Genomic DNA, 11,384 nt, shown 5'->3' with positions numbered 1-11,384 from the left:
CTAATCATGTTTTGCTATTTTCTCCCATATCTCCTCACCTGACTTCAACTCCATTGCTGTCATAACTTCCACAGATGATCCTTTCCATTTGGGACGATCACCTGAGCAGTCTCCCCTGGACTCAGCTGCCTCTGTCTTTCATAACTCCCCTACACATTCCCCAACTGACCAGTGTTGACCTGAGTAGGTAGGGACAACTCTATGCCCCTATTCAACAGGAAGAAGTTACAGAAGATGAGATGTTCCACCTTCAACAACCTTAAAGATTTAAGGGTCAAAATTGTTCAGGGTGGAATGATGTGGGAAACAGATGCAGAAGAAAATCATTAAAATTCCTTACCTACTGACAAGCCCTTAAAACAGAGAGGCTCTCCCCTGGGGACTCAACTGCCCTCACCTTGAGGTTTTGCTAAGGACAATCCTAGCCTGACCGACCCCTTACACCAACAGGTCCAACCAGGATCCTGTAAGTCTACTTTAATAATTCCTTTAGGAAACTTTATCTCTAAACCTCCAAGATAGTGTCAGCAATCATTCCCAAGCATATGACCCACTGATATACATCTAAAGGGTCTCACCAGAAGATTTTTATTACTGGTAATAAATAACCTTTCTCCCAACAATAGCTAGCCCCTCAAGGTCCTGGAGACCTTGCTTCCAAAATTCCTTAGAGACTTACATCATCCCTAATCCCCTTTGTCCTCACCTACCGCAAAATCCACCCCTACTCTGCCTTTAAAAGCTATGACTGTAATCTGGTTCAGGGTCCAAGTCCCTATTCTGCTGTGTCAGGTATACTTGGGCCCAAGCTTAAGCGTGTTGAATAAACCCTCCTGTGATTATCGGTGTTAACTCCTTGGTGGTCTCTCGGACACGAAAACAACACCTGGAGATCCTGTCCTGAGCCAAAATAAAGAGTTGGATGCTTAACAGGTTGACCGAGCCAGGTCCACCTAACCACTACATTTTTTGAAAAAGGGCATTTTAGCAATAATATTACTCAATAAGTAAGTGGGAAAATGGTTGTTTTTTTTTTTTTTTCCTCTGGGTCATCTATTGTTTCAACAAATATTCATTGACACCTATTATGTGCCAATCACTCTTCTAAGAGTTTAGTATACATCAGTCAGCAGAAGAGACCAAAAAAAAAGAAAAATAAAATCCCTGCTCCCATGGAACTTACATCTCGGTATTAGTTAGTAATTGTTCGTTAAATAAAGATGCATTGAGGATATGCTACGTACACATAAAAAATATGTATATGGCCTAGACCCTGCCTTCGCTTAAGCTATCATGTATCTTCCACATGAGTGCATTATTGTGAACTCAACAGTCTTCAAAAGTGAACTTTTAGACAACTTTTGTATCAATTAAAATGTATATTACAGTGACAAAATAAATTAAGATAGCAATTTTGCCTGTCTCCCATCTTTTGATTATTCATACACATGGAATAAGAGTGTTTGAGTTCTTCAGATCATTCTCTCTGTCAGCCTGTCACATTTTAATGTCAACTCTGTTCATTAGGGACATTCTCCCCAGGGGGCTTTTTATCTTTTGTTTCATTTAGTAAAGAGTGAGAATGTCACAAGGCATGTGAGACGTTCTTGTATAACAGCTTCCTGATATACCAGTACGCATACAATAAGAAGGGAGACAGGATAGCTATTTTTTTTCTAAGCTGAGGATGATACTGTCTATCATTTTTATAGCATTTATATTAATACTGTATATTCTTGGATTTATCAGTGATCTGTAAAAATATACTGTAAACATAAAATGATAAATGCAGGTTTACAAATGTACAATGGCAGTGTAATTAGTAACAGTTGTTAGTGATAACAGATGTTTGTAGATTTAAAAGTTTCATTCTTTTTAAAAAAGTTTATAGACCAGTAGTTACTTAAGTTCAGATTCATCAGTTTACAGATGAGAAACCACTCAAGAAATTTTAGTCAAAATTAGCTGTTGGCAGAAAAGTGACAAAATTCCTAGCCTGTGACTCAGCCTATGGTCTTTGTCAACACACTGAGGTTTTACCTCATTATTATGTATAGAAAGAAGCAGAGAAATAGTCATTTCACAAGTGCTTAATTTTTCTTCTTCCAGAAAGTAACTTCAAACTTTAATGTCTTACATTCTCAATTATTTGTCAGGCCAATGTGAATTCTTTGTTATTTTTATTTTTATTTTTATTTTAAAATGGAGTTAACTGGAGAAAATGGCATTACAGGAAGTTTTTAAGATAGAGAAAAATCTATAAAATCACTGAACCAAAAAAACTGCATTTACTGCTGTACTCTTACATTCTAGTTTTTAAGGTAATTGTACTATAGCAAACATGCAATTATGTGTATTACTTAATACTTACTTAGTATTAATTTTAGCTTAATAGTTAATAATATTACTTAATATTCCATAGGTTGCTTAATTTTTGTATTACAAACACTATTGCAAGTAATATTTTGTGTATTGGGCTTTGTATATTTATAATTGTCTTTCTTTCATTATAATTAATTTTTGAGGAACATTAATAAGCTAAGAGATATGGACATATGTGCTCTTGATACGAATTTCTATGCCATCTGCCCAAAAGGCATGATGCTAATTCTCCATGCTGTTAGCAATGGAACACCCCTGAAGATAAATAAATCTTTTTTCCGTTTTTTCCCCCTCACTATTTCTCCATTACTTAGTCCACAGACTAGTACAAAGTAAACACCTAAAAGTTATTGCTAAATGGATAAATAAATATAAAGGTACCAGCTTCTATTCCACCCAAATGTTTACGCTACTGCTTTGGACATTACTCTTGTAAAATATTTGGGTTTAATTAGCCATTTATATAAATTTTAGTGTTTTTATTTATAATCAATATAGATCCTAACTTTCCAGTTACTAAGTGAGTATCTGCTCATGTATATTTCCAGAACTTTTTAACTATTTGCACACTGTGAAAACAATCCAGTCATATTCTAGAGTCTCTGGGGTAAGATGAAAACTCAATACCCATAAATTGGGAAAGAACTGGGGCTTGTCATGTAATAGGAAGTGTACTGAATTCCATGTTTCATGTTGTCATCTTTAAGGTTTTGAAAATCATGATAAATTCAGGGTGCCAATTGTTAGAATGACCATATAATTTGTGAACTGAAACACTTTTGATGAAAAGGGGTTGTTTTTCGTAAATAGGCTGGAACAGCAAGCATAAACTGGGAATCTTCTATAAAAGTCAGAATGCAGTCTCTCTGATAATGGACATAATAAAAACTTTATTCTAAAGTTAGTTTTGTCTCTAAACTTCCATCTACCTCATTAAGCAAGGGTATGCTTCTAAAAGAAAGGTGCTGGGGAAAGAAAGTCCATTCAAGCTGTGTTGTTAGAGAGAGTTCTTGTAGATGGGTAGAGATCCATGTCACAAGGGCATTAGAGGAGAGGAAATTCAAAAACAGGGACAACAAGGTAAATTAGAAATAGCTTTGAGATTTCCCCAGGCCTATAACCCAGTATGGGTGCTGTTAGCAAAAGTGGGCAATTGGAACTGCTCAGAAAGTATTAGAACTACCATGGAATTGTCCAGGCAAGAGTCAGGAGGGAGATAAAATAAGCCTTTTGTGGAAGGTGGAACCACATGGAGACAGAGCCACTGCCAATGGCACATCTCTGAGGCAGAGGTGGGAGTGGGACTTACCCCTGGCTTCTCCCTTCCCCCTGCTCTCTGGTCTTTGATCCAACCAGAGATTAGTTCCCAAAGGAGCCTGGGGATTATACTTTGCAGAGTCAGTCCTACCCCCCCCCCCGCCACACCCCCAGACCCCCTTCTGTGATATCAGACAGAAAAGTGCAAGGGAGGAGGTTGGATCTGAAATCAACTAGGAAAATGGTCACCACACCCAACATAATTAGCATAAAAAGGGAATGAAAAGCAACATAGGAGCCCAGCTGGCTCATTAGTGGGCTGCACTGTTCAGATCTGAGGTACAGCAGGACACAATGTGATTTTTCATGTGAGCTACAGTCATGTATTAGTCATTACAAGATTCCTTGGGAACTTAGAACCAGGCAATAGGCACTGATACGAAGGGCTCTGGAAGATATAATGTATTTAGTCAAGGGCATAGGGCAGTGCAATTCTGACTTTTTTGTTGTTCATTAGAACTTGTAAGACTTGTGGGTATAATAAATAAATAAATAAATAAATAAATAAATAAATAACCTAAGATGTGTTTTACTCTTGGCTTAAAATTTTGCTTTTATCTCTTTCATTGAGAGATAAGTAGGAGAAAAGTCAATAGAGAAATAGAGTTCTTTGGAATTAAAAATCTTGATGCATATTACTAATTAGTAATTAGAGTGATGTTCTATTTCTTTAAACTTCAGAAGTACATGGAGTGTGTATCTATCACTTGAGAGGACATGCTGCTTTTGTCTTACCCTCAGTGTCTATAGTTTAGATTTTGATTTCTTATCTTTTGACTCCTCATAATTTGCATGGGCATCAACGGGGTCCATATATCATTCAGACTATGAGACTTTCTGAAGCAACAAGAATCAAGAATTCTTCCATATCAATTGGAGAAAAGCTCCTCTTCTGAGAAGGAAAATAACTGCTGGCTAAAGCCTAATTAGAATTCTAAATTACGGGCTTCAAAATTCTTAATCACTAGGATTCTCTCTGCTTAGTTGATCTCATTTTCTGTAACATTTAAAGTCAAACACTGTGCTCCACAAAAGCAAATATATTCATTTTCACCCACGCCAAGCTCTGCAGACTCAACCTCGAATCCTGGTCTCCTAATTTCACAGTCTAATGCTGACTCATTGCTTTCCACAAGTTGACTTTTAAAAATTTTTGTTTTTTTATTTTATAATTCATCTTCACCATGATGACTTATCTAACTATAGATAGAATAATCATGAGATTTTATTATCCAAATTGATACACTTTTAAGAGTAGGATGTTATTTGTAATTACACCAGGAATAGGCAACATCCACAACTGTCCCTGGCAAACCCAGATATACGGTCCACCCTAACTGTAGCCCTAATCATTCTGTAAGCCTCTGAGCATCATAAACACATTTAAATAAATACAGATTTATACATATATTCTTTCACTCTTTTCCTCTCCCATATTTTTCCACCAGTTATTTATTATAACTTTGATCTTGCTCAAGATCCAAGGAGAATATTATTTCTGTATTTAAATGTATGAATTTTCCTAAACTTTTACTTGAGAACTACTTGTTAGTTTGTTCTTTTGGTGACTATTGAGTACTATTGTGTATATTAGCTTTCGGTTATGGTTCTCATTGCCTTGTCTATTCTTAACTGATAGGTTTGGAGAAATGGAAGACTTGTGGTAGCTTCTGGGTAAAGGTGGGACACCATTTTGCCATTTTAGGGACTTGGAGAATACAGGTGAGGACTGACCAAAAAAAGTAAGATCAACCCGATTGGCCAGAAAAGCCCATCAGATACTGTGGCTCTAGGTAAGCAAGTTGTTAAGATGAGAAAATTCAGCTCAGGGGAAGGAGAAGAAGCAGGAGGCTGTTCTATGTGGCTGTGCCTCAGGAACCAGATTCCAGAAAACCTGGTGTGAACACTAGCATCACTAGTGTGAGGCTGTTGTGCACCTTGCTATTTTTACTACAGGATGTGTGCAAGTAACTTTTAAACCACAACTCCTAATCCTAAGATTCACCCTGTGGCTTGCTAGTGCATGCACCCTCCTAACCTAGTCTAGCAATGATTATTCTGGCTAGTATGGAAGGTCCCTAAACCTGTAACCAGAAAGTCTGCCTGAGATTTTCTGAATTTAGAACTGATTTGACAATATTTACCTGCATGTTATTCAAATGTCTTGTTAAGTATTTAGCAAATATTTGGGGCTTTTCATGGATAAATAAATTGCTCCTGTTACAGGAAAACCTTTTGATAATTCACCAATAAAAACAGACGAATTTTTTTATTGTTTTCAAAATTGTTTAAGAAGTTTTTACTTTGGAGCTGCCATCTTGCATCCCTGCAAGTGTACACCTAATCTCTCTCAGCTGGTTCCCCCGAGACCCACCTAGCCCTGACGCTTGTCCCCCTCATACCCATTTCTGCTCCAGCAAGTTGAGAGGAAGTCTCATAAACTAGGAGAAACTCGCCAAACCGCAAGCACACACGAGCATTGGTGGGAAAGGGACTGTTAGACAAAAGAAGGTGGTTCATAGAATGGCTACAGAAGATGACAAAAAACTTAGTTCTTTTTTTTTTTTTTTTTTTTTAAGATTTTACTTATTTGAGAGAGAGAGAAAAGAGAGCACAAACTGGGAGTGGAGTTAGAGGGAGAGAGAGAAGCAGGTTTCCAGCTGACCAGGGAACCACACGTGGGGCTTGATCTGAGCACCCTAAGATCATGACCTGAGCTGAAGGCAGAGGCTTAACCCACTGAGCCACCCAGCCCAAAACATCAGTTCTTCTTAAAGAAGTTAGGGGCAAACGATATCTCTGGTACTGGAGAAGCGAATATATTCACAAACCAAGAAACTGTGATCTATTTTCACAACCCGAAAGGTCAGGCATCCCTGGTAGTGAACACTTCTCATCATTCCAGGCCACGCTGACACAGAGCAGCCGACAGAAACGCTGCCCAGTATCTTAAGCCAACTTGATACAGACAGTTTGACTAATTTAAGAAGACGGGCTGAAGCTCTGCCCACGCAGTCTGTGGACGGAAAAGCCCCACTTGCTATCGCAGAGGAGGATGATGATGAAGTTTCAGATTTCGTGGAGAATCTTGATGAAGTTTCCAAGAATGAAGCAAACTGAATTGAATCAGCTTCTGAAGTAAACAAAACTTGAAGAAGTTACTGGGAGCTGCTTTTTCATATTATGACTGCTTTTAAAAATTTCATTCACGGATCCGATAAAACCTAGATTTCTAATATTTTTAAGCCCAAGCCCCTTGGACACTGCAGCTCTTTCCAGTTTTTACTTATACACAATTCATTCTTTGCAGCTAATTAAGCTGATGAAGCCTGGGAATAAAGTTTGAAGTAAGGTTAATAAAGTTCTTTGCCTAGTTAAAAAAAATAGTTTTAACTTTGTCTTATAGTGGATATAAAAAAGAGAAGGAAAAGGATGGATTTGTTGCTTTTGTTGTTTGTGAATGTGTCAATAAAGGAGTGAGTTCCTTTTAACTATCCTGCCCTCTTCTTTTTTTTTTCTTTTTTTTATTAATCATTTTTTAAAATTTATTTTCAGCATAACAGTATTCATTGTTTTTATACCACACCCAGTGCTCCATGCAATCCGTGCCCTCTCTAATACCCACCACCTGGTTCCCCCAACCTCCCACCCCCTGACCTCTTCAAACCCTTCAGATTGTTTTTCAGAGTCCATAGTCTCTCATGGTTCACTCCCCTTCCAATTTCCCCCAACTCGCTTCTCCTAACTCCCCATGTCCTCCATGTTATTCCTTATGCTCCGCAAATAAGCGAAACCATATGATAATTGACTCTCTCTGCTTGACTTATTTCACTCAGCATAATCTCTTCCAGTCGCATCCATGTTGCTACAAAAGTTGGGTATTCATCCTTTCTGATGGAGGCATAATACTCCATAGTGTATATGGACCACATCTTCATTATCCATTTGTCCGTTGAAGCTGCCCTCTTCTTTTATCAAATATCCTATTTATGTCTGGTGGAAGAGATGACCTAAAACCTGAAAAGCACTCACCACCAACAAAATGGTCCAGGAATTGGGAGTGAAAGGAGAGTTTGGAGAGATAATTTAGATTTCCCAATTCATTTTATACCTTCTGTGTTTAAATTAATTTTAATTTAATTTGAAACTGAAGCTTTTAATGTAATTAGTTAAAATTAATTAACTTTAATTTAAAATTTAAATTTCTATCAATAGCTCTTATTGAACTAGAAATTTCTAGCCCAATATTAGATCATTTACAAATGTCAAATTCCTCAATATATACATACATATGTACACACATATACACACATACATATATAATATGCATATATAGATAATTATGGCTCCTCCTTGTACTTACCTCATAAACTTGTATATTCCTAAGGGTCGGTAACTGCATTGTATTTTCATCTTTTCTTACTGTCCCCAAAATGTCTTCAACAATCATAGTTATATGACAGATGTTCAAAAAGTAATTGCTTAGTAAGGAAATACTTTACTTAATAAAAAATGCTTTCAAACAGACCATGACTACCATAAAAAAGTAAATGTAGTACATAGTTTTTTTTTTCTTTTCTTTTCTAAAACTACTTGAACAATAACAAATGAGAAGGATCTCAGAATCATCTTCCTATATCAGGACTGTGTTGTAACAGTTAAATATCAACAATCAAGGAAAGATTAGAGAATTCGTTTTAGAATCAGAGAGATGATTTAAGGGTTAAAAATAAGATCAACATCAAAAAGCAATATCTGGCTAATTCTTGTCCCTATGTGATGAAAAGCTATCCTTTACAAACTTGTTGTCAAAGCAATATACAGATGGGATGGAGGGGGACTGTTCCCTGCTTCCCTGCAAGCCTCAGAGATTAAGTCTGTTTTCAGACTGGTTCTCTGCTGGTGAAAAATAGGAAGTAGAGCTGGTAACCAACACAGTGGATACAAAGATATAACTGATCCTTGACCCATTTTGTAGGATGTCTGGCCTGAGAAAGATTATTATTTTGAAATTGTACCATATTATTCTTCATCAAGACCAAGAAAGAATAAGGAAAAATGTCCTGTCACTATGCTAGGTTTCATGTATACATAAAAGTCTTTTGGAGATAGGACAGTGAGTGAATTTCTTTGGAAGCCTTCTTAAAAACTTCTTAAAAAATTTCCTCCGGTATGAGGTAAGTACAGTCTTGCCTACAGACTGAAGAATAGCTGATCTTTAATTCACTTCAACCACCCTCCTTCATGAGTCCCCCAGATACTTGTATAGATTATGCATAATGTGGTGTGCTCCTTTTAATTTTGTACATATGTATAAAATCCATTCATTAAAAATACTTAAAGGACAAGTAAGATCTGTTATTTTGTTTTTGCTTTTTTTAAAAAAAATAACAGCATTCACGAATATGTAATATTTAAGAAATGAAGCAGATGAACATGGGGAAAAAAGAAGAAGCAAACCATAAAACGGACTCTTAACTATAGAGAACAAACTGAGGGCTGCTGGTGGAGAGGTGGGTGGGGGGATGTGCTAAGTGGGTGATGGGCATTAAGGCAGGTACTTGTTGGGATAAGCACTGAGTGTTACATGTAAGTGATGAATCACTAAATTCTACTCTTGAAACTAATATTACACTCTATGTTAACTAACTAGAATTTAAATTAAAAAAATGAAACAAAAATAACAGCAGAGTGGTAAGAGGAAAAGGAACTTGACCCAATACAAAATTAAGGTAAAAACTATACTGCACAGGTGTACAAAAGACATACAATAAAAACCTGAAATAGCTTTACTTTCTTTTTTCAATCATAAATGAATATATCTGTACCTTTAATATGTCTGGAGGCTGATAAACACAGCTGTCCATGATGAGAAAGCAGATTACATCATGTTACTCTAAATAAGCCTTCTAATGAGAAATCAGAATTAAGTCGAATCTGGAGAAGAAATTTGGATTTGCCTTGAGAATTTCAAGCTGATCTCCCCCAGGGGGAATGATGGAGCATTAAGAGATTTTAATTTGAAATGAGGTTATGGGATTGTAAATTGCTGACAGATATTTAGTAAATGATTTAGTGTTTGTGTTTACATTCCAGCTTAGGAAAGATTTTGACTTTTTCAGCAAACTGAAGAAATGTCTTCAAAACACATTTAGCTAATCAAAATGAAGTGTCCAAAGAATGGGGAAGAATGAGCAACTAAATCAATGTATTTGAATTATACATTAAAATTCAACAATAAACTTTCATTCTCTGAACAAGCCTCAGTCTTTATTAAGTATTTTAGTGCCACACAATGAATTTATTAGTATCAATTAAAGATCAATTTATTAGTATCAGTTAAAGATCAATTAAAGACCTAGTACCACAATTAATTTATTAGTATCAATTAAAGATTTAGTGGTAATATTCTTGAGCAAGGGTTATAACTTACAATATCAGGTGTATTAAAAATACCTCTATACCTGTCCATGTTTCTCAAAGAGATCATAATTATACAAAATCCAAGAAGATTTCTTTTTTGGTGATTTATCACATACTATTTCTGAAAACATTCAGAAAGCAAAGCATACGTGGGTAAGATATTGTGTTTATTCTGCACCCACCAGGAGTGAGCAGCATAACTCATGTCCAACTAGCTCTGTAAAAAGGTAGCCCCGTGGGGAAGATGGATAAGACCAAGATTGATACCACCACTTACTTCCTTTTTCCTTTTGAAAGTTTTATTTTCAATGTGACACCTACTATCATACACAGTCCCTTTCTCTTCGTTTGACAAACTCACACAGCTTGCAAAAAGTGATTCAGCCTTCATTAGAGGAATGCCACCCAAAGGGTGTCTTTCAAAAGCTTTGTGTTTTCCAGCTAGAGACAGGACTGAATGCATCATAGTTTCTATGGCCCTACAATTTCTAGTCCAAGATAGACACTACTGTCATTACAGACATTGCAGGAAAATGTGCTATTTCTTACTGAGCTGCCTTGTGGACCAGTGTCACTGGGGAAATAGCACAGCCTGGGTTACGGGAGGCTGTCCTCTTTTATATGCAGGCACATCATAAACAGCTTTATGCTCAGGAGGCTAAGAAGGAATACACTGCTTCCCACCTAGCCAAGGTTCTCCTTTTTATTTCATCTGTTGGAAAAAGTGGCTTACCATTTACCTTTTTATGTCCATTTCTAATTTGGAATAATCCTTTTTCTCTCAAATTTTGAAATCTGACACCCTGTTGGGGTTTATGTCCTTCCCCTTTGCTTCTTCACATACATTTTCTTCTGCTCTAAAACCTGTGCAATTAACTCCTGTCACCTTAAAAGCCTTTCTTACAGCACATTGCTCCAGCTGTTGCAGCATATGTAATTACATCCTACCCTACCTGTCCTGGGGCATGCTAGTTTCATACAATTTTCATATCACCCTTTTTCATTATTCAAGCAGAGTGAAATTTTAAGGACAGTGTGATTAGGCTGAAATTGGAACTATTCAGGGTTTGGCATTGTGTGAAAAAGCAGGCTCTTTCCTTTCCCACACTGAACTAAAAAGCTATTGTTAAAAAAAAAAACAAAAACGGCTCAAACAGCTTGGCACACACACTGGTCACACATTCAGACCATCACAGTTAAGACTTTCCATGGAGTCATATTAACAATCATTAGTATTTTCGTGACTGTGTAGGAGTTTAATC

At 36.7% G+C, this 11,384-nt stretch overlaps 1 pseudogene; it reads left to right on the top strand.

The window, feature by feature from the left end:
• Positions 1–3,398: 3,398 nt before the first annotated feature.
• LOC111142718 lies at positions 3,399–6,819 on the top strand (annotated as a pseudogene).
• Positions 6,820–11,384: the final 4,565 nt, after the last annotated feature.

This window comes from Enhydra lutris, unplaced genomic scaffold, assembly GCF_002288905.1.
Source record: "Enhydra lutris kenyoni isolate GAN:26980312 unplaced genomic scaffold, ASM228890v2 scaffoldscaffold8, whole genome shotgun sequence".
Classification (NCBI taxonomy): Eukaryota; Metazoa; Chordata; class Mammalia; order Carnivora; family Mustelidae; genus Enhydra; species Enhydra lutris.
Note: the sequence above shows the minus strand (reverse complement) of the source record. Positions and strands in the feature narration are given on the sequence as shown.